This window comes from Amblyomma americanum, chromosome 7 (genome assembly GCF_052857255.1).
Source record: "Amblyomma americanum isolate KBUSLIRL-KWMA chromosome 7, ASM5285725v1, whole genome shotgun sequence".
Classification (NCBI taxonomy): domain Eukaryota; kingdom Metazoa; phylum Arthropoda; class Arachnida; order Ixodida; family Ixodidae; genus Amblyomma; species Amblyomma americanum.
The window spans coordinates 3172540-3195525 of NC_135503.1; the positions used below are offsets into that span (position 1 = coordinate 3172540).

The 22986-nt window shown below is 49.6% G+C and overlaps 1 long non-coding RNA gene across 4 annotated transcripts in view; it reads right to left on the reverse strand.

Moving 5' to 3' along the window:
* Positions 1 to 22986, reverse strand: part of LOC144098283 (uncharacterized) — an 854931-nt gene that overhangs the window by 406495 nt on the left and 425450 nt on the right. Inside the window, exon 1 of one of the 4 annotated variants that reach the window (XR_013307160.1) lies at positions 7279 to 7382. The exons of the other annotated variants lie outside the window; for them this stretch is intronic. This is a non-coding gene — a long non-coding RNA (uncharacterized LOC144098283). Of the gene's footprint in view, positions 1 to 7278; positions 7383 to 22986 lie in introns of those variants that run through there. 4 annotated transcript variants of the gene reach the window in all.

Below are 22986 nucleotides of genomic sequence, written 5' to 3' on the forward strand. Positions count from 1 at the left end.
GGACGTTCCGCTGGCAGTGACAAGGAAATTTGTGTGTTCCCCGCTGGCGACAGTGGCTCACTGAGAGCAGGTCGGCGGCACTCGACTGGCATCGGCGCCCAACCGACCGAAGCGATCAACCAAAAACAGGAAGTGGCGGTTGGAGTGGGGCGTGGTGACGGAATAACAGAAGCCCCTCGCGGGGCGCACTCCCGGGAGTTGCGACCGCGCTTCGCCTATGTGCACCCGAGTTAGACCAGCACACGAGCAACGGAGTGGGATCGATGGGGACGTCGGGTTGACGTAAGCTCGACCAAGTGTCCGTTCTCCGCTTATGAAGAGCGTGCCATCTAGTACATGTAGGCCACTAATGAGTATTTTAAAAGGCCAATGCTGATTTACCGCCACGATGGATTGAGGTTGCAGTTGCATGCAGATATCCAAGTGTACAAGCCGAATGAAAACCCTGGCCATTCTAGAATAAGCTGCAAAGAGACCGTCTGCAGTGCTGTCGTCAATATCTTTATCGTCAGCATCATCCGGATTACGTTCAGTGCAGTACAAATGTTTCCTAATGCTTCCCAATCGCTCCTGTCCTGCTGAACCGGATCATAAATTAATGAAATTACTTAAATACTGTCCCCATAGTCCGAGGTATAAAAAGAGGAACGGTCACGAGCCTTCTCAAATAAATCTCCCATCCATGGAACGCTCTTAGCACGCGACATTTTTAACACCCAGTGTTTCTCCATCCCATCGGATCTATTCGGAGCACAAAGCGGGCAGACACGTTCGCGCCCGTATTCGCCTTCAAGCGCAGATCAGCGGGAAGGTACGAGGGCAGCATCCCTCAGTGGGCAGCGGCTGATGCTCGGTCGCCCGTCTACTCCGACGGAAAAGATGGGCGCTTTCTGTCCCCGAGACTGGGGCCGCGAAGCCAGGCAGGCGCCCGCAGCAAACAAGGAGCCCGCACCACGGACTGGGCAGCCTATAATTATAACTCCCCTGGGCGCAGGAAAGGAAGCAACTTGGGTCGGGCACGTCTCGGCGATAAGAAGGCTCCCCTCTTCGAAGAGCTCGCCATGCAAGGCGCAACCCCGACCGCCCTCCTTAAATCACCCCCTCTTTGTGTCGTTGCAGCGCCCCCGACGGCAGAGCGCTGCGGGCCTTCCTTCCTTCCTGCTTCGCGTAAAAGCCGCTGAGCGTGGCACCCGCGATGGCCAGGCGTGGTCCTCTACGACGCACGGCCGATCTTTGCAGTCAAGACGCTGGCCAAGCCTCGCTAAGAAAACTAATGTTCTCCAATCAAAGCAGGGCCAAAGGAAATGTACCGCAGGCCTGGAATAGGGGAGAGGTGCTCTTCATACCAAAGCCAGGGAAAGAAATCAACATAGCGAACCTAAGACCGGTCTCGCTCACACCGTGCTCGGGAAAACTTTGAGAAAATAATCTACAAAAGTAAAAGCGCATGGAAAAAGATGTTGGTTGGTTTTACTGGGTTTAACGTCCTAAAGCGACTAATACCCCTGTCACACGGGCACTTGTAAGGCCTTAGAAATTAAGGTCCTTTGCCCCAAAGGCGCGTGACGCGCATCTACACGACAAAGCGTCGAGACCTTTGCGATAAAGTTCCGTAGCAATAAAGGCGGCCGTCAGCGGCCTTAAAGTTGCTTAAAGGAGCAACCCAGACGGCAGCGCCAGCTAGCGAGCTCAAAAAATAAAAAATCGGCGCAATTTTAATTTTGAAACCGTAAAAAAGATATCTAATTTATCTTATTTAATGGTTAATTTTGCGTTACAGTGCACTTAACCGTAGAGGAGGCTATGACTAAAGACATCCACACTGCTAAGAAAGGACTTGAACGCTTTTCAGCAGCCGCATCGACACACACGTGCTTGCGCATCTCGCTTTGCTGTTTTTTCTTCGTTTGCTCTTTATTGAGTGCGTGTTTTGAGTTTTCTTGTGTGCACAAAGACAAAAGCAACAAAGCACGCTTCTCGAACACAACGAGGAGCCGAACGGAAAAGTGCGCCTACCGTGGTCGGACCGAGAACGATGAAAAAAAAAAGAACCTTTGTTTCAAATTATCCCTTTCTCACCGACGCTCGTTTATTATCGTGATAGCTACTTTTTCCAACATAAACTAATGCACTCTTAGCGAAGTGCTACCGTCTGCTTTAATTTCATAATGTTACTAGCGCCGCTTCACACACAGCGGTGACTTTTGGCATTCACGGAGGCCGCGTTCTAGCTCCTTTGGATTTGCCGTGTAGCAGCGTAGCTACTCCTTTTCGGTTTTCCTCCTTTAGTGCAATAAGACAACTTTACGGCAAAGGCCGAGAAGTCCCGTGTGACAGGGGTATAAGGCTATGAGGAACGCCGTAGTGAAGGGCTCCGGTAATTTCCGGCCGCGGAGGTCGAATTTCAGTGGAGGCGGAATTCTAGTTCCGCGTACTGTGCGATGTGAGTGCACCATAAAGAACGCCATGTGGTCGAAATTAGGCAGAACCCAAAACACCGTGTTTGCCTCTGGAACAAAGCTATCAACCCATGACATCGTCCTCCAGTTAAAAAAGATACGCCGAGAGACAACCAAGCCAAAGCATTAGACCTCAAGGGGTCATTACCTACTTAGCATCCTACAGTGCACGGACTGCGGTGAAAGGACATACGCACGGCCAAACGAACGGTCAGTAACGCTGGCAAGACCAAAGCAGAACACATGAAAATGAGCGACAAGGGGACCCCACAAAGTACAGTGTTATCCCCGGTGCCACTTAACGTATAGCCATTCTGGGGCTCCCACAGAAACTCCAAGTCACAGAGGGCATCAAGCATGCCCCCTGCACTGATGACATTACAATGTGGACGAACATCGTCAACGAAGGAGACATGCAACAGCGACTGCAGCAATGCGGCCTAACGTGCGTCCCGCATATACTCGGAACTTCAGGAGAGAAAGAAACGGTGACCCCATCGAGGAACCGGAATTCAGGGAGTTCCAGAGGTCAAAATGCTCACGTTGACTATTGCAAACAATACTGGAGAGGGAAAAGAGGCCTAGCAGAGACGACAGAGCAAGTTAGTAGAATTATCGCCTTGCAAGAGAAAGAAAGACCTTGCAGCTATAGTACAGGCTTTCATAACGAGCAGAATTGCGTCCGTCGCGCCGTACCTTAGAATGAAAAAAGTAGACAAGGAGAAAATCAACGTCCTGATAAGGAAGGCATATAAGAGAGCTTCCAATCAGTTCAACCCGCGCCAACAGAAAGGATACTGAAACTGGGAATCCACAACACGGCTGGATTAAATAACTGAAGCTCTCCTAACATCGCAGAAATGCCGCCTAGCCAACAGTAGGACTGGCAGAGCAGTGTTAGACTGCCATACATAAGCACAGCCCAAGGCTGACATGAAGCCGCCCCCGCAGAGATGAACACCTTACAAGCAAAGACCACATAATAATAATAATAATATAATTGGTTTTTGGGAAAAAGGAAATGGCGCAGTACCTGTCTCATATATCGTTGGACACCTGAACCGCGCCGTAAGGGAAGGATAAAGGAGGGAGTGAAAGAAGAAAGGAAGAGAGAGGTGCCGTAGTGGAGGGCTCCAGATTGACTTCGACCACCTGGGGATCTTTAACGTGCACTGACATCGCACAGCACACGGGCGCTTTTAGCAAAGACCATATTAAGGAAATTAATCCGGTACACCACGCAGGAAGCAGAGAGACCAGAGCTCGAGTCACAGAATAACAAGGGCAAGTCGGGTTCCTTCGTTCTCTGCGTAACTCCGATCATTAGATGCCCTGCTGACTTGCTTGCATATACCAGGTATACCTCAGGGAAGCCCACAGGTAATTTTTAAATATCAGTGTTGGCGGACGTAAAAACAAACAAACAGGTAAGTGTATGTTAGCTACTTACGTGATTAACGCAATTCTAATAGTTAACTTCTTAAATATTACCGATAGGCGCCTTATTCCAATTAGAGACTGCAATAAGAGAAGTGAAGTTTCGAGCAGCACAGAGCACCGCCGCGTGGGCTGGGCAGAGGTTGTCGTATGGCACGTGCGTCGCGGAGTGTCTGGATTTGATGGACGTCTATTTGCGGTCCCCGCTGGCGGTCGGTTTTTGAATGGCGCCAAAACAAAGACCACATTTGATGAGCCACAGCGACAACCAGGTAATCGCGTTTTCGAAATTAAAAAAAAAACTTATATGGCTATTTCTAACGGTCGGCTACAAGTCTCCAGTTGCAATCAGGCGCCTATCGGTGATAGTTAAAAGTTTAACCACTAGAATTATTTCGCTTTTTTTTCTGACGTCCGCCAACGCGGGTGATATACGCCGTAGAAAGCTTATCTTTACCTCAAAAACCCCGTTTTTAAAAGCCGTTTTTTTTTAATTAGTTGCGGGCTTCCCTGAAACAACTGATGCATTCGCAATTCTCTCCCTATCGTCGCTCATCACACCTTCTTTATCCCCTCCCACCGCGTAGACAGCAGCAGGCAAGAGCCCCGGAAGCTAACGTCTAAGGTCTCTGCATTTTTTAAAGCGAAATTTATTGCCCCAGGGCATCAATGATGGGTGAAGGTGTGATGAATGATGTAGTAGAGATTAAATGAATGGAAAAAGATTAGCTGATTTGATGTAGTAGAGAACGATGGTACGGTCCCTGCGTCCGGGCAATGTATAAAGTAGGGTTGCTTGGTGAAAGACCTGCTGCCATCAGGTGCCGGATCCTTGTAGGCTTGAGAGCTGGGCAGTCCCACAGTAAGTGATGAATCTCTTCGCAATAAGAGGCTCTCCGTCGCAGGTACCGGTGGGTGTAGCAAGGACATGGGGCCAATAAAGCACCGAATTTCTCACGTCCAACATTTCCAACGCCTGGTGAAATTGGCAGTTCTACATCATACAAGGTTTGTTTGCTTATTGATTTACTTATTCTGCCGATGAACAGCAACAGCCTTGGTGGTGGTATAGAACACGCCAATCATATGTTCAAGGAAAGCTCGCATACATCAAGAGATGACACGAAACTCACAGAACGCTTATCACTGAGCAGCGCGAGACTTGGCTGTTGGTGTATTACTCTCCCTCCTCCTTCCCCGGCAGCCGCCCTCCGGACCCCAGTGGCAACCTTCCGGCTGCGCATTCCTCCGCTCTCGCCACAGTCTCCCTCCTCCTCCTCCTCCTCCTCCTCCTCCTCCTCCTCCTCCTCCTCCTCCTCCTCCACCCTGCAGATGGTTCCAGAGGTAAGCATCCTCCAGTTACGCTTGTGCACATAAGTATTATTCTGGTTGCAGCCTGTGGCTAAACTTACCAGCAGGCCAGCTCAATTCGAGCTCGTGAACTCACCCGGCGCCGTGTCCTAGACCGATACGCTGTGTTAATTCGCGGCAATGGTACGCTCTCACTGCGTCCTTGCTTGGCCGCTAAGCCTGCGATATTCCGACTGGTGCCGAGTTTATTTTCACGTTTAACCGCGACCTCGTTAATATTATTCTGTGGAGAAGAGAATCAGCCCTCCAACGCCAGTGCACCTTGATGCGTGTTCGCAATCTGCCTGACGCCGCATGGGCTCAAGAAATGACTCGTCTAAAACACACCTCCTCCCGTTTATCAGAAGACTACCATTTCGTAGAATGCATGCGGACCGAGCAAGTTGGCAGCAAAAGGCCAATCACACATGACAATCCCGGAACGTGACTGGGCGACAACATAAGTGCAAGAGTTTATTTACTCGCAGTAAATCAAGAAACAGGATCTAGATGAGGGTGGTAAGTATAACAGGTGTGAATGAAGGCATGATGCGGTGGCGGTCTAAGGGACTTCAGTGCGAGAACCTTGTTCCAAACCGTGGTTGCTTTAAGTCCGGTCTCATAACTCGAGGTCCAGCTAGAACATGTAATTCAGCTTCTTACCTGCCATAGAGATTGAAGCATTCTCATCAGTTACACCCCATATCGGCGCTATCGCGTCTAATTAACTGCCACTGACGCGATGTGCCAGGAGGGTGCTGGCATAGGAAGAAGATAAGTCGTTCGGTAAAGCCACGAGACATTAAGGCACTTACTTGCAGCACAACGTCGTGCTCGGTCCTCATACAAAGCTACTCAGGCGGACAGCGGTGAAGCGGCACGTAACGCGCGAGTAAGCCCGCTTTCGGTCACAGGAAATACGTGAGGAATTCCACGGCACTACTGCCAAGACAAAGCGGACCCTGAATGGACTGATGCCGAGTGCCTTCACGCAACCAGAGAAAAGAAAAGAAGAAACGAGAAAGAAAACCCGAGGCAGCAGAGCAGCAAGGAAGGATTCTGCGGCCGAAAGGCTCGCCACGGTGGCTGGTAGGCTGGACGACATCCGCCCGGCAACAACGGGCCACAAACGGCGCCGGAAAACGAGCTGGCTGCTGGGGACAGGCGCAGGTATGCGGTACATAGTGAACGATACTGCCTGCCTTTGTTACCACATGCGGACGCACCGGAGGAGAGTACGCGTCGGTCTGCCAGCTCAACCGCCCCCAATTTCCACACCAGCCAGACGGAACCAAAACAAAGCACGCCACTAGAGAGAAGAGTGCATTTCCCATGCCCCGCCGGGGCGCAGCGGCAGCACAGGAAGCGGCTTCGGGGGAGCCGGCCAACCGGCAACGACGTCCACCGCCCAAGTCCTGTGCACCAATGCCGAAGCCAGCGACACGACGCCAGTGCGAGCACGCGAAACGGACGCTCTAGAGGCAGCCGGCGAGCATTGACGCCTAAAGCCCCTGAAAGATTTGAGAGACACCGACAGGGGATAGCCTCCAGGCTGTAGCGCCAACACTCGAGATGACGCGGCCTGAGAGACACTGCAACATGAGGATGGGATACGGCCCCCCCGCTGCATGCAACTGTGGCTTCGCAGTGCACCATACATCAAGCTGAAGCACATGGCTTCACTTGTGGGCTGCTGCGAGGAGGAAACGGCTTCAAACGACAAAACCCAGCGGCGCCCCCTTCCCCGCTCGTCACGCTGGACGAAGAAAGAAGAAAGCAGCAGCAAAGCAGCCCCGACAGCAATGGCCGTGCCCACAGCGCACTGCATCATGGCGCGCTCCTCCCTCCCGGAGCGTTGTTGCCGGTCGTTCGTAAGCGCCGCTTCGCCCTTGAACCCTGCCCTTGACATCCTCCCGTTTCTGTGGGCTCCCCCTCTCTCGCTCTCCCTGCCTAATGGTCCCCCTCGCCACCTCCTCCTGCTGGCTGTTTTGTTTCGCAATGGAGAAGAAAACAAGAGAAAGATTCGTCTCACGTTTCGCTATCCCGGTCGACACGGCTTCCTTTCTCACACGCGGGCCCCGCTTTTGCCAACAAGTCCAATGTTTGCAGCCGTTTCCTTGTTAGCTGCGACACGCGGCGAAGGCTCCAGAGAAACTTCCCGACGGCACGGTGCCGGGATTGTTCGGTTATCTCGAAGGCTCAAATCAGAACGTCCGGTGCTTAAGTAACTATGCTGTCGTGGAGCCTTTGTTCGGCTCAGTGTTTTGTCAGCGATACAACCGCTTTGTCACTGGTCGCAATCCATATAATATGACGAATCAAGGTTAGCAGGGAAAGGAAAGCAAATGTGCGACCTGGAACAGTGATTTCAGTTCAAGTCATTGTTAGCTGCTCACTGCACGGCAGTTGCGGCAAAAACGAAGGAGTACGTATAGGCACTTCGTCACTGAGCAGCGTTTCCACCAGCAGCTAGGTTAAGCGAATGTGTCGTCTCAGACACACACGACATGGAGATCGCAAGGATCCAAGCGAAGCTGCGGCGTCAGGAAAGCCCATTTCTTAGTTCTTCGAACCTTGCTTTCGTCCTTTGCTAACGTCTTCCTCACTTCATGTCTCCTCCTTTCTCTTTCTGAATGCACGTTGAAAAGCAATTCAGCATTTCGTTTCAGCGCGTGTCACTGATATACTTTCCTCTCAAAACCAGCTGTAGTTTTTTTTCTGTGTGTATACATATCACGTAGTCTTCAAACGCAGTTGAATACGGCGAAGTACGGTTCCTGGTCGCACCGAGGACAACTACTGTTAACGGAGGCCGTGGTCTCAATTCACTTGCGACGTTACTGCTGAGAACATGGCCTGTCAGGGACTCTCACAGCTTTAAAAAAACTCTGCCCAGAGTCAGTCACGGAAGGAGTAGCTATTAAATCATACTAGGCAAGGATTTAAGGATTCACGCCATATTTATTGATTTCGCGAAAGCGCTTGATAAGGTACCCCATTATCGTTTATTACTGAAACTAAATTCTCTCAACATTAACAAGCTTATTATTAACATGGATTACACACTTTATCATTAATCGTTATCAATATGTTTGAATAAATGGGTGTTATTCTTCCACAACCGTGGTAAAATCTGGCGTGCCGCAAGGCTCGGTGCTTGGACCAATTTTGTCCTTGATATACGTTAATGATATAAGTGAATTTATTACCTCTGCTACTAGATTATTTGCTGAGGACTGCGTTATATATAGACAGATTACCAACCATGACGACATGAACTCTTTGCAGACAGACCTGGACAGAATCACCACTTGGTGTGAAGTGACAAATGCAAATTAACGTCTCTAAAACAAAGACCATAACATTCACCGCCAATAATCAGCTTCAAAATCACTGTTATTCTATGAATAGTATTCCCATATGTTGTTGTTGTTGCCTGAAAGATGATGTGCCATCATCTTTCAGGCAACAACAACATATGGGAATACTAGAATGTCTCCACAGTCAAATACCTAGGTGTTCATCTTTCGTCTGATCTAACATGGAATAACCATATCGATGCAATTCTCAGTAAATCATGTAAAGCACTTGGTTTCATCTGGCATCACTTGCACAAAGCTGATCCTGCCACCAAACATTTAGCTACCCTCGTCCGCTCAAAAATAGTATACGCATCCTTAATTTGTAACCCGCATCAATTGTACTTAATTCACAAACTGTAGTCAGTACAAAATAAAGCAGCGAGATTTATAACTAAGGACTAAAGGACTAATCACGTCATTCCAGCATAACGGCAATCAAAGCGTCGCTAAAGCTGTCATCCCTTGAAAAGAGAATACTAGCAAAGTATTATCACTCTTTCACAGATTGTATCACAGTCACTCTTAGTGCGCTTCATACTATATTAGACCCGCCCACCGTATCTTTCCGCACATAGATCTTGCTCTCAAAATCGAACCCATGTCTGCACGTACCGAACTAAAGAGTTTGGTACGTGCATTGTCTTCACCTTAAATCATGACACCTTTGTGCAAAAGCTGAAGTGTTTTTTTACAAATAATTCTGATTAGGAAGGCTCCATTCCCGAGTACGCTCAACTTCGAATTTTCTGTACTTTTTTTTCCATTTTACCTGTGGTTTTGAATTCGTGTTGCTTGTAGAGTTATGTGTGGAGTTATTGTTCATTTGTAACGGTACAACCTCCCCCCCCCCCCCCCCCCCCCGTATGTAATGCCCGAAAATGGCCTTTAGGATATGTGAGTAAAAAAAAAAAAGACAAGACGGCCCACCACTAGCGCTGGAAAGTACTTGGGTTTTCCTTGCAGCGATGATTATGTACCCACTCGTGCCAGTGTGATTTTCGTCAATTTTCAGTTCTATTCGGCGTATTCTGAAATACGTATGTGTTTTGTATCCTGTCTTTTTTTCTCGCGAACTAATAGGCCCTCAAGCACTAGTAGAAAAATACTTATGGTCTCTCGAGGCGTAAAATCATACCAGGCATTATTCGAGAATGTCTGCTGCGGTCTCACGAAAGCACGGCCGTGAGTTACCTGTGTAACTTCCAAGGACAAATTAAGCCAAGGGCGCCTGTTGGAACCGCGCGGGCGTCGAGGCACCTTAGTTTAGCCAGCGCGGTGGCGCCAAGCCTTCAACAGCATTTTAATCATTCTTCATGCCGGCACCTGGAATGTGCACGTACGTATGGAAACTTGGCTTCCTTCGCTTTTATTTTTCTCTTTGCAGTACCGCCGCTGCCGCACTCCTCGCTTCCCGGGCCAGAGGACCAAGAACAAGCGAGTGGCGACAATCGTCTCCTGGAAGAGACAGCCGGATGCCTCGGGGCCAGCAAACATTTCCCCTCTTATCTCTCGGCGCATCTTCGCGTACCGCCTACATCTTGAACTGTTCGCGCTTCCCTCCTTTGGGTTTTTCTTTCTGCCCCCCCTCCCTCTCTCCACCAAGCCGGTCTCCTCGTTTTAAAGGGCCGAGAACAAATTACACCATGCCGCGCAGCTGCAACATCAACGCTCGGCCAGACAAGTTCGAACCTCCGGCCCCCTCCCCTACACCCACCGCCGCCCAGAGTGAGCTCGGCCAGTTACTTCAGTCGCGCCCTCCGATAGGGGAGACAGACCAAATTACGATAAAGCGAACCGCTTCAGACAGAGTCGGCTTCTCTCTTTCACACGAGCCAACTTCCTCCCGCACGCCCAGGAGGGAGATACGGGTCCGCGCACCGAAAACGTGGGCCGGCAGAGACGGAGCGGGTGTCGCACAAAGCACCGGCGGCGACCACGTCGAGGCCATGCACCTCTAAATGCGTGCAGTGCCGAGTAGGCTGGGAGGCGCGCTGTGGGTTCGCTCAGCAATACGCCGCTCAGAATATTTAGTTTTTGTAGACGCCACGATTGGCTTTGGCTATCACTGAACGTCCCTACGTTGCAGAGAGTGACATATGTAATACGTGCGCTTTGCGCCGCTTGCGATGTCGTCGTCGCTCAACTAGTGAGAACAGAAAACTAGGCAAACTCGCACTTCTGCGGTGAAGTGAACGTTACGCACCTTCGTGGCCCTGACAGTGGGACGTGATATTCGTGGAAAGGGGGTGAAGGTTTCTAATCTGGAGCTGGAGAGCAGACGACGACGGCACGAACGCATCAGGCGTGCACAAACATTGCACGTTGCTGCTCGCGTTGAAAGACAGGTGCTGCGATGCGCGACCTCGCCAACAATGGTAGTACGATGAAATTGCACGAAGAACAAACTTCAATTTCATTTAAGAAAAGAAGCCCTTCCTTAAGATGTGCTACTGCAGTTCGCGCACCCTAGATGTCAGACCCTGGGATGTCATCAGCATCTTCATCCACCGCATCCCACCCAGCGGCCATGTGCATTGAGAACAAATTACTGCAGCCTCATTAAATGCTTCCTCCCAGCGTGGCAGCGGTCAGAGAAGATAAACGCAGACAAGCGGGCTGTATCTGCTCCTGCCTCAGCCCGCGTTTTGGTCGTGGACCAGAACGCCTGCAGCAAGGTTCGTGTGCTGATTGGCCAATGCCAGCTTGCACAGCACTGCACCGCTGACAAACCGTCCGCAGATAGGGCGCGGTGGCCGGGTCGCTCGGTGAAAGCCGCGCTCCTCCTCTGCTCTTCTGGGGCCACCGCGAATGGAAACGGCCGAGATAGGAGCATCGGGGAAGCAAAAGTAAATAAAGCCTCCAACGTGGGACTCCTCCGGCGCCAGTCTCGACCCGTGTGCACGAGTATAGACTCCTTCAAAACGACATATATTATTTTCCCTTGGCGTACACGGCGTCCGGTCGGGAACAGGACCTGCCATAGCGAAAACGAAAAGATTCGACTCCCGTCGGCGAGCCCCTTGTTCCCCGCAGACGACAACACAGTTAGCGAAGCTTGAATTTCAATTTCGTTCACTGGCCCTTTCCAGTTCTCGGTCCCTCTACCTGTCCATTGCTACACGCTCTCCTTTTTCTTGTTATCTGGGTCCACGGCGTTTCCGTTGGTTCCGCCCGTGTCGTCCATTTTCTTCGTTTGCGCTAATGCATTGCAAATACTTTCGCACATCTCTCTCATCCTCACCCACGGTAGCGTGATGGGCAAGTCGGTTTTGCATTCCTTGAAAGCCGCGCAGAAGGAGAGTGGCAATTTGGGCTAGTTGTTCGGGTCGGTCAGGACGCGGAGAGTTAAAGCAGACGCATAAACGGCACCGAACTGGCAGCTAGACTTTACTCAACAGGCGCTCCGGAATGTCCACTCCGCACATAACCAGAATCGGCCGTCGCGGCGCATGACGCATGGACATTGCTCTTGCTCTCAGAAGTGCCAGCTCTTGCTCAAGAAGTGACACGGCAGGCACGCTTGTTCCGCACGACGTTGTTCGCTTCGATGAGTTCACCCGCTCTCCTGCGGCCTGAGCCCAAGGCCCGGACACAAGAGCTGAGCAGTTAGCGGATACGCTCGCCGCCTCCATTCGCTGGGGCCAGAAAATTGAATTTCTGCCACGGGGGAGTCACCGCAGAGTAGCAATCTCGTTGGAAAGGAACGATCGGCCAACGGTCCACTTGCTGCGACACACAAGCAAACCTAGGTTAGGGTACCCTACCTAGGTGCGCGCTACGAGCAACTGAAATTTCAATTCGCACGTTGATGTATGCCGGAGTTTCGCCTAAGGTGTTCTGCAATTTAAAAAAAAAAGCACTCTCGTGTTAGACGAGCGCTTTTTTTCGGCATATCATTGTCAACCATGTAGCGCATCAATAATAACCTAAGACGTGCTAACGAGTGGGCTTGTTAACTAACATTGAATATTTAACTTTTTGACCATTAATTTTAGTCTCATTATTTGATGAGGACCTTGTAGCCCAAGGTAACCAATATCCACATCAATTTTTAGAATTTCGAAAACGCAGATACAGTTGGCATTGTGGCCCAACAAACTTAGGCTATCCCGACAAGTTACGTACGAGCGCTGGAGGAATTCTTTTGCGTTCCAGATTTTCGAAAGCGCACGTATTTTGGTGCGATGTAGGCCAAATATGTTAGGCCACAGCACCGAGCGTGACTGCGTTTTCGAATTTCTAAAAACTGATATTGATATTACTGACATTGGGTTACATGCTAGGCCAGTCTTATACATCCACGCCGGCGTACGAGCAGAATCCGTGCGAACGCGGTGCAGCAAAGTGGCTTGGTACCTTTTGAGACCCTTGGTCACACATGGCTGATGAGGAGAGCTCCACAAAGAACTGAAGTGTTCCATTGTGTTCAACGTGTGGTGTGTGTGGTGACATAGAACATTACCTCTTGTGCTGTACTTTGTACAACGCGGAACGGGCTGTGTTATTCGGATCCCTCAAGAAAGCAGGAGTTCCTCACAGTTCTTTTCAGGACATTGTTTTCCCGCGCGGGAGCCAGTCGAGTAGAAGGGATGCTTCTCGCCTTCTTCTACTTTACCTGCAGGACACGGATTTGGCCTCCACATGGTGACCTCAGGAGTGTCTATTTGGGTTTTTGCGGACAGTGTTTTTGTGATTTCTATTTAAGTGTCGCTACGGTGGAGCAATTGCCGGCAGCAACTGCAAGGCTAATCCCACCGGTGGCTTACAACCACTCAACTCAACTCAATTGGGTTACATGCCTCTCAACAAATGAGGAGCCTAACAGTAAGAGTTTAAAGTTATCTATTCAGTATTAGTTAACCAGCCTACTTCATTTAGCCAGTCTTGGCTATATTCTGAACGCTACACCACTGAGAATACTGTGCCGAAAAAAAGTGCTCTTCCAACTCAAAAAGCTTTTTTTTTTAAATTGCTGAGCATCTTAGGTGGAACACCAGGTATGGTTTTGTTTATGAGGGTTTAACGTCCCAATGCGACTCAGGCTATGAGAGACGCCGTAGTGAAGGGCTCCGGAAATTTCGATCACCTGGGGTTCTTTAACGTGCACTGACATCGCACAGTACACGGACCTCTAGAATTTCGCCTCCATCAAAATTCGACCGCCGCGGCCGGGATCGAACCCGCGTCTTTCGGGCCAGCAGCCGAGCGCCATAACCACTCAGACACCGCGGCGCCACACCAGGTATGTAATTACGGTTCAAGAAATGTGGTCGTGTAGAACTCAGTTAATTTTGTATTTTTTGTTATATTTGCAAGTGAACATGTTCCAATTTTCGTAGTACGTCCCACCACTGCACCGGCCGCGCGGCCAGTAGTATTTGTAAATTTTAAAAATATCTGATCATCATAATCAAGATTAGTCTGACTACGCCCACTGCAGGCAGGGCAAAGGGCTCTCCCATATTTCTAAAAAACTAACCGTGTCCTCTGCCAGCTGCGCCCACCCTATGCCCGCAAACCTCTTAATCTCATCCGTCCACCGCTTTCTGCCGCCCCCTGCTACACTTCCCTTCCCTTGGAATCCATTCCGTTTATCTTGCCTTCGCATTACATGACCTGCCCAAGCCCATTGCTTCCTCTTGATTTCGAATAGGATGTCATTAAACCCGCGTTTGTTCACTCACCCACTCTGCCTGCTTGCGGTCTCTCAACGTTACACCTATCATTTTTTCTTTCCGTGGCTCGCTGCGGTGTCCTTAACACAAGTTGAGCCCTTTTGGTTAGCCTTTACGCATCGTCAGCCACCAAAATATGTGTAATATAGATGAAAACACTAAATAAGAGAAGACAGCTGGTAAAAGTCGGTGTCCCATTTTGAGCCAGCTCCTGTGTTCTACTTTTTCGAAAACGCTGTGGCTAGCTGCTGCCTATCTCGAAAGCCTACCATATAACCCTGGCGACAAGCCTGTTATCGTTTCGTGCAAGCACCTGAACATTCTGGAGAATGACCTCCACCGGTGCTTTCACAAACACCACGAGGTCCTTGCGCAGCCATTAGTTCAGGCATACGCCTCTCTACCCCAACGGACAGATGGCGTACCGCGTGCGTAGCAAGCTGCGTAGAGCACCGGACTGCGCTAGCCAACGTAGAATGACAATAAAGACGTTAGCGGGCTCAAAGTGCCCCGTGAGACGCACAGCTACGCCCTAAACCAGCAGTTGCGAGCCGCTGGCGGACGCGCTGTTTGTCCCCAGATGTTTCTTAGCGACGACACCGCCATAAAGTACATCATGTCTAGCCGTTTCAGGCCTTTTACGGCCGGAGTGCTTTATGATCCCGCATGGCGTGAAAAAGTAATGTGCGTAGATTGCGCAAATGGCGCGGCAATAGCGGAAACTAGGTCAGAGATACGTGCCTTAGCCTGGGAGAAAACATCGAAGCCGGACGAACGGTATGCTGGTATACCAAGCGTGGCACAGCAGCAGACAGACCGTAATTTACTGCGGGTCCTCTGACCGCCTCGTGAAATGGGCCACGGTATTCTCACTGGTGCCACTTAAACCCAAAGGTAGTCGACAGGTTAGCGACTGAGTGCATGAACGTACTTTTGCAGATCAAAAAGAAAAAGAAAAAAAAATACGCGTGAAAGCTGATTGCGAACTAGGCCCCCGTAAGCGAGGCCGAAACGTAATTCTTTAGAACGATTGGTCGGCGCTTGAAGAATTTCCGCTCGGTAACATTAGCGAGCACTGTTTCAATCCTGACAGATTCTCACACCGCAAAGACTTGGAGTGGTGCCATAGTGATGGGGCTCGAGCAAGAGGCCATAGCAGGTGTGGCACCGCTGCACATTTGGACGCTACAAAACGAAGTCCGACACTTGAAGATTTATCTTTCGACCCAAGTCTTCAAAGTACGCCGACACTCGGTTTGCGTTTCTCTCCTTCGTCTTCCCTTCTTTTGTGCTCCAGCGCAGCGTTCAGAGTGCATCGCAATTCCTCGTTCCAGAAAGCGTCATCTCCTCGAGTGGACCGGCGCCGCCGCCATACCAGGCCGGCTTCATCGAGCACGGACTCCTCCTGTGCGCCGTTCCGAGGCGCCGAAACTGGTTGCGGCGCGTTCGAGTGGGTGCATGCTTTGGACACCCGCTGCTGTCGCCCATCCTTCCGCTTGGCTGACCTGCTAGGGGCGCGCGTGACCCCGATAGCGTCATCGGACAGCCGCCCATGCTCCTCCGTCTTCGTAGTTAGACGAGTCGTAAATGCGCACTCGAGCCGGGCGAAAGGCTGGGCGGTGAGAAACGAAAGATAAGTAACGAAACATGCCCACGCAGAATGCGAACCTGCAATGTAAAGAAACAGCACGCAGTATGCAGTTGGGGCGAACGCCGAAACACCCACGTGGTGAGATGGTGCCGGCACGGGTTAGAGAACCGCGAGGAGAACACAACACGACCCTCACCTGCACCCCCTCCGTCTCCGGCATGTTGTGCTCATTCTGAACGAAATAGAGCGGCAACCGGTCGTCGTCCCACTGTTTTGACGGCGGTGTTCCGTTCATTGAGCGCGTAAGGTCGAAGATACGCCAGCTTGATCACCCGGTCCTTTACTCTTGTCACAGGGCCACCCACAGTCTGGTGTGCTGCTGCACCTCAGTGCGAGGTGTGCGCCTTTGAAGCGCTACAAATTGCTACATCTGAGTAAAATTTCTTGCTCCCTCATCGAACACTCGTGCACAACTCTTGAATGCTTTATGAAAATGGGTCTAGCAGTGCGACACGCTCTCTCTGGGGGAGGAAAAACTTTCATTAACTACAGTGAGCTTGTTTGTCTTGCTGAGTGGATGCCTCATTCCAGGGCTCCATGTGTCGCCGTAGTCCTGCAGGTCCGCTGGAGCAGCTGTCGCTGGTCAGAGCGGTCCCATCAAGAAGGGCTCTCAGTCCATGGCCCCGCTGACCACCGCTATCCTCCAGGCCCGCTCGATTGGCCGGCGCTGGTTGGTCGGCTCCGTGCTAGACAGGACATCTTCTCAAGAGGAAGGGCGCGGACGGTTATGGGACGGACGCCTCCGGGTGCTGTTGTGCAGGCCAAAACGGAGTCTATACTTCGTTATGTTGGCAGCTCGGGCATTTGGCTGGGTAGAGGGTGGGGAAGATCAAGTGTTTGTGATAGAGGAATTAGGATACGTGTGCCACAGCCTTGGCCTCGGTCAGTGCGGTGGTGGCATTGTTCTTCCTTGTGTACGGCAATATTCTGTGGTGTGGGTGTAAGTGTGCAGAGCCGCGAAGGCACCCTCTGTGTCTGCTTCCTTCTCCGCTTCCGTCGACAGTGCCCGGAAGGTTGCTGCTCGGGCGAGCGTGTGCGCGCTCTCGTTGCCAGGACGGGAGGCGTGACCAAGGGTCCATGAAATACATTTAGCTCTCCTTTTCGGTGAACTCGTCCCAACATCATCCCGAAGTCAGGATGAAGTTGAGGCAAAACGAACAGGCTCCATAGCCGAACTTTCCGTCCCAATGGCATCCAGCAGAAACAATGTTTCCCAGCGCCCCGAGCGAGATTCGAACAACGCAGCTTCGTTTCCAGTGCCTGAGACATCACCGCGACCAATCAAGCTGTTTTTTTTTTGTAATTGATATTCAGGGTGTCCCAGCTAAAATTAAAGGAACAAGATATTAAGGAAACCAACGAGTTCTTACGAAATTGAAGTCAAGTGAATGTTAGATTTTATCTCAAGTACTAACTATTACTTTTTTGTTCCGCAATCTTTAAAAACCAGCAGAGATTAATTAGCATTTTAAAGGTAGCTGTGAACTTTCAGGTGTGACTTGAGTGTTGTTGACAGCCTGGTCCGCGCCAGGCGATTCCGACGAGATAGTCTTAGCGTAGCCCTTTTTATTCGGCAAAAATGAAAGCCTGCGAAATTTCAAAAAGTGGCAGCGTGCTCCATGAGCCTGAATGCGCCGCGGTTACAGCGCCCACTTCCGCGACTTGGTGAAGCGCAGCCAGATTCTCGCCTTCTGCTCTGTTCAGGACAGAACTTCACGTTATCGTTGATTGATGATTGATTGATTGAAATTTTATACACAAAATTACATTGATTCCGAAGAGTACATCCAGTTATTTTGCCGATTTTAAGCAATTTCCCTCCTAGAATTTCGCAAACCTCATGCACAAAATATTTCTTTTTTTTCTAACTTTGGAGATATTTTATCTAAAAGCCTAAACTATATATATCCGCCCTCGTTTAACGCTGCATTGTACACAAACCTGTCTAGTAATACATTTATAATTTCCTAACTTATCTTCTAGGAGTAAGAAAGTACTATCGTCCAGATTCAATGTAATTAGAGATATCCCATAAAATTTTTCAGGCGCGTCTTTGAGATATATTTCAAGCTATTCGTAATAAATATAAGCAAAAACATAACAGGAGTATTCCCAAAATGGGGCCTCTCATTTACTACACCAACAATATTACATACATTATGCTTTTATTGCCTATGAATGGTGTTGTGTACAATACCCGGACAGAATGTAACAGATATCAAAAATGCTATTTTTTTTTAATTGCATTCCAAAGTTTGTGTATTTCTGCACCTTCTTGAAGTTAGTGAAATAATATTTCCTTACCTGTAAAAGATATGCTGGTGAATTTTAACTGCCTAACAGAAAAGTTTCTCTAAATTGCAGCGTTAACCTTTTGCCTTTATAGCTTATTTCTTCTTTCAGATAAAAACTTCCACTGTTGGAAAAAAATCACTATACGTGCTGTTTAAAAGATACCAAAAAAATAAGAAGCTTTCAAAATCGACGAAAGCTCTGAGCGCTTTGTACGGTATTTATACCTTTTGTGAATAAATTTTCATGCATCTCGTTATTTGTTTTCCTTTGCTCGTAGCCAGACTTTGTAAAAACGCCAGAATGCTATAAGCGCAGAAGTTGACATCTTCGTGATCAAGAATTCTTTGTGGAGATCGGTTCTTTCCAGTAATCAGAAAATGACAAAAAATGTCGGATAAAGCCAAGATATATCTCTCAACCATCCAGTGCATGATCTTATCTGAAATCGGTCTGCACAGGGACAACTGCCTCTTAAGTGCGCACAGACAGTTCCGTCCAGACAAGTTCCCTGGCCTCCAACCATCGTACTTTGGCAAGGGCTGCATCGCTGGCCCCGAGCAACGCGGCTGAGGAGTCGCAGAGTCGCCAAACAAAGCGTCCTCTTTCTCATCGCGCACGATCGGAAGCGCGAGGTGGGGGAATTTCTCTGGAACGCGCGTCGACCCGGAAGCGCGGTGGCGCTATCAACCGGAAGTCACGAGCACAGGCGAGGCGCTTCCGCCCCGCGGTCGCGCTCGGGGCTCAGCGGAGGATGGACCGTGCGCATCGCCACGCTCTTATCCTGAACAACTGTCGATGACTAATGCTGCAACGGAAAGGCGCCCGCTGTAACGCACGCTTTGCAGCGCATGGCAACGGACTCGGCAGGAATGATATGCCTGGCAGATGCTCCTAGAACGAAAGGACGTTAAAAGACGCCGTTCGGGATGCTGCGGCAGTGTTCGTTCGCAGATGCAAAGTATTGTGTTCTCCTTCACAAATACAGCTAGTGATAGTCAGCATCTGCGAGCAGAAGTTCAGCGTTGTGCCAATGAGGAAGGAGCGAAACATTTAATGTCAACCGCTCCGAGAGGGCGCAACACCTCGAAAGATTGGCTGCAAATGTAGTTTATCGCGAATCCGTTGCTCGTCTCTAGAGGTTGTTGTGGCACAAGAAAATGTTTTTTTCGCCTTGTCTGAGGCCATCTTGTGAGATGAAAGTAAGCGACAAGACGCCCGTCCATATGCATTGTTCCGTCTCGGAAGATCCAAATACAGAAGACCCGAGGCTCTCCTCCGGTGCTTGCCTATGTTCCTTCAGGCGTGCGCCGATGGAAGTTGTGACGCGTAGCGTGAAATGAGACGGCCCAGTTTCGTTCCATGCAGCACTTCTGTGGAAATTGTCTGAACAATGTACTTTTCAACTTTTGCCGAAACAGTGACTAAAGCCTCACAAAAATGGACATTGGAAAGCGTTCTTTCCGTCGTCCCACAATGCTGCTTTCGATAGCATTTAAGTACTGGCAGCCCTCATGCTGAGTCACGTGACATTTTCTGCAGCCGAGAGTGCTTTCGCAAACAAAACCAGGATTTTCTGAAAAACCCGGAATTTTCGGGTGCCAAAGTTAAATGCAGGAGTTTACATACACGAACTTCAAATATACAAGGACCTTTGGGCTGAAATTTTCCACGCAGAACATGTGAGTATTCACAGCGCAAGGAACATGGAGAAGAGAATGAAAGTGTACACCGGCGCAGCGATTATGTGCGCCCTAACCCTCAAGCTGCTGTTTCCACACAGACATGTATAGAGACAATTTATTGACTGTTAAAACACTAATTGGGTTGACGCTAATAGGTAGTTACTCCGTTTGTTTAAGTCCCTTATAAACCACTCGATGATTAAAAAGGATACAGCAGACGCGCGCGCGAAAATATAGTAGGCCGACAATTCGGTCTCTGTAGCGGTATGATAGCTGGCTCGCATTTTTTCTTGTTTGGTTAGCATTTTTGCATCTTCGACCTTCCAGTCCATATTTCATTTTCACACATCAATGAGCCATTCTGTGTGCGCAGAACACTTTGACATCGGCTTATTTGCGCACCATTTCTGGAGGCCACAGTGGCTCCAGTTAGTGGCTGAGATTTCCTCTTCGCGTTTTCCAGTGAAGGATATTTCTATAGCTGCAGAAATAAGAGGTAGGGACGGATCGGCGCTAAGCGAGAGTGGTCGCCGCTTCGACGCCAGCGGCAAGGGGCAAGGCAGCGGGAGCTGCCCCTTCGCTGCTTCGCAAAAGCGACGACAGGCGGCGCATCCGGCTCTGGGCTCATGGTGTATAATTTGGCTGCCCACACCCTGTGAAACTAAGGACGTACTACACCGTGTTTACTCGTGCAATGAACGCGCTCACATAAACGAATGCACCCCCTAAGTTGACTCACGAAAAGAGCAATTTATTTTTTCCGCGCAGTGAATGCATCTCATTCTTCTGGTGCGCAGTCTGCTGATGATGATAGTGAATGCTTGCGGTGGTCTTTTCTTGGTGCCAAAACAACTACGACATCTGTCGATGGACAACACTGCTACTTAGACTAGGGACGAACAGCCAGTAAGAATGTTCCGCGAGGAATCCGACAACCAAGAAAAATCACGGCTGTTCACAAAAAGTTTCTCGATCTGCCAGATTAAGGTTTGCAGCAACCTATATCGGCTAAGCTGCGCGCTGAATCTAGTTCTGCTCTTTTTGCAGGACGGGTCATTACCGGAATCATACGTGCGGGCTTGCAATAAATGTGTATGCCCTCGAAGACAGGAACTCTGCTGAGGAGTGCGTTTTGTTCTATTTGGAAGGTCAGACCCAACCACATTACATATTAGGCAGTTTTAGTATAGCGTACGCAAAACATTTGCGTACGCAATAAAATAGCGTATGTAGAATGCGCACGCACAGAACGCTAAAGGGAAGCTTAGCGTTTAGCGTACGCACGCAATTTCTGGAAATAGCGTATCGTCTTTGCGGGGCTTACGGGGGCAACATGGCGGCACCCTGCTTGCCCGCTTCTGTTCTGAAGTACCTTGTCATTGCGTCATTCGGCACTCAACTGGCTGTAAATGGCTGCATTCGCTTCCGCTTCTTGTTATCTCAATCGGACGCAATGTTAGATGTGATAAGTTGTCGGTAATTTTGAGATAGCAGTCTATTTTCAAGCCTGTAAGCCTACCAACAGACTGTTTACACTGTCGTCATGGCAACGGCCGTTTGTGTCATTTTTGTATGGTTATTTTCTCAGAAGTTTCGGTTTCGCACACGTGTGAGAACCATGGTTGGCAGCCGCGCGCGTTTTTCGGTGGCAGATGACATAGAGCTCCTGCGCGATGTTCGCGAATGCAACCCATTCGCGAACCCGCTCAAGTGGAGCGAAATCGCAAGAACTCTCAGCGAGTATTCGGCGAAGGCGTTCGCAGTTCGCGCTGTGCGCGAACGAGCTCAGCTGCTACTGAGCCAGTACGCGGCAAACGATCGTGTGAACCTGCGCAAGTAAGTTATTTCGATTGCATGAAAAGATAGTCGAAAGGCGTAGAGCGCAAAGCTTCAAAGCGTTCTCTTGGCTGACACGCAGGTCTGGAACTGAAGAGCAGTACAGCGAAAGGGAACAGTTGTCACAAGAGATAATAGACATAGCGAGGGAGGGCGGGCATAAAATTAGAGCGCCTCGGCGTGCAAGCTCCTGTTCGACAGCAAGATCTGAACCCTCAGCGTCAGCAAAGCGCATCTCGGGCGCACGCGCTCGGGATTCTGCCGCGGATAGCTTCGTATTGGACGTCACTGATGACAGCATATTGCAACCATGTAGGTATGCGGACACCCGCAGAGTCGTTAAACTTACATGGCGGCGCTGATTAATGTGTTTGGATTTTTGTACACCGCTTCAATCAGCCACGATGACTCGGCGTCACGGGTTCAGCTGTTCGTAATCGACGAAGGTGGCAACCTGAATCTGCAGCAGGAGGGGCCCTCGGAGCGGTTTGCCTCTTAAGCCAGTCTAACGGACGCTGACGGGAGCAGTGATCGGCAGCTTGCGGCTGCGTCTTACGAAAGCCAGCCTTCGTGTGATGCCAGTACTTCCTCACGGCCAGCTACCCGGAGTGAGCTGCAGCGAGGTCTACACATTTGATACTTTTGTAAGACGTGTACTTACAGAAATGAACGACGCGAGACATTTTTAGTGTGTCAGTATAACACGAAAGTGATTGGTACAAGCTGGTTTCCACCATAAACATTTTCAGAAACCAAAGCTTGAAAGGGTTACATTACAACTACAACTAGATACTACAACTAAATAACCACCTCACAATAAAATTCACAACAAGAATACATTTTTAAATCACCAAGGTCTTGGCTGTCATTCGTTACTTGGGGTGGTTTGCAGCACTTGCCATTGCTATACCGGAATTAAATTAAGATTAAGTGTTATTTATATCTGTTAGATGAGAGGGTGCAGTGTAGGTACGTGTTCACATAACTGCAGTGAACTATAGAGACGCTTGGATTTCTGTGCAGTGGGCTGTGAGGCGTTACTTTTTTTAATGGCTAAGTTAACTTTCACTGCCTGCATTTCTCTACTGTGCGAAGTGACAGGGCCAATAAAAATGTAGCATCTCGTGATCTGCCAGAATGAAATCATCAATAGCTGAATATGGATGGACTTCTGTCAATACGACTGAGGCAAAATTAACGGCCCTTAATACTGAGTGAAATAATCACTCTGGAATATTT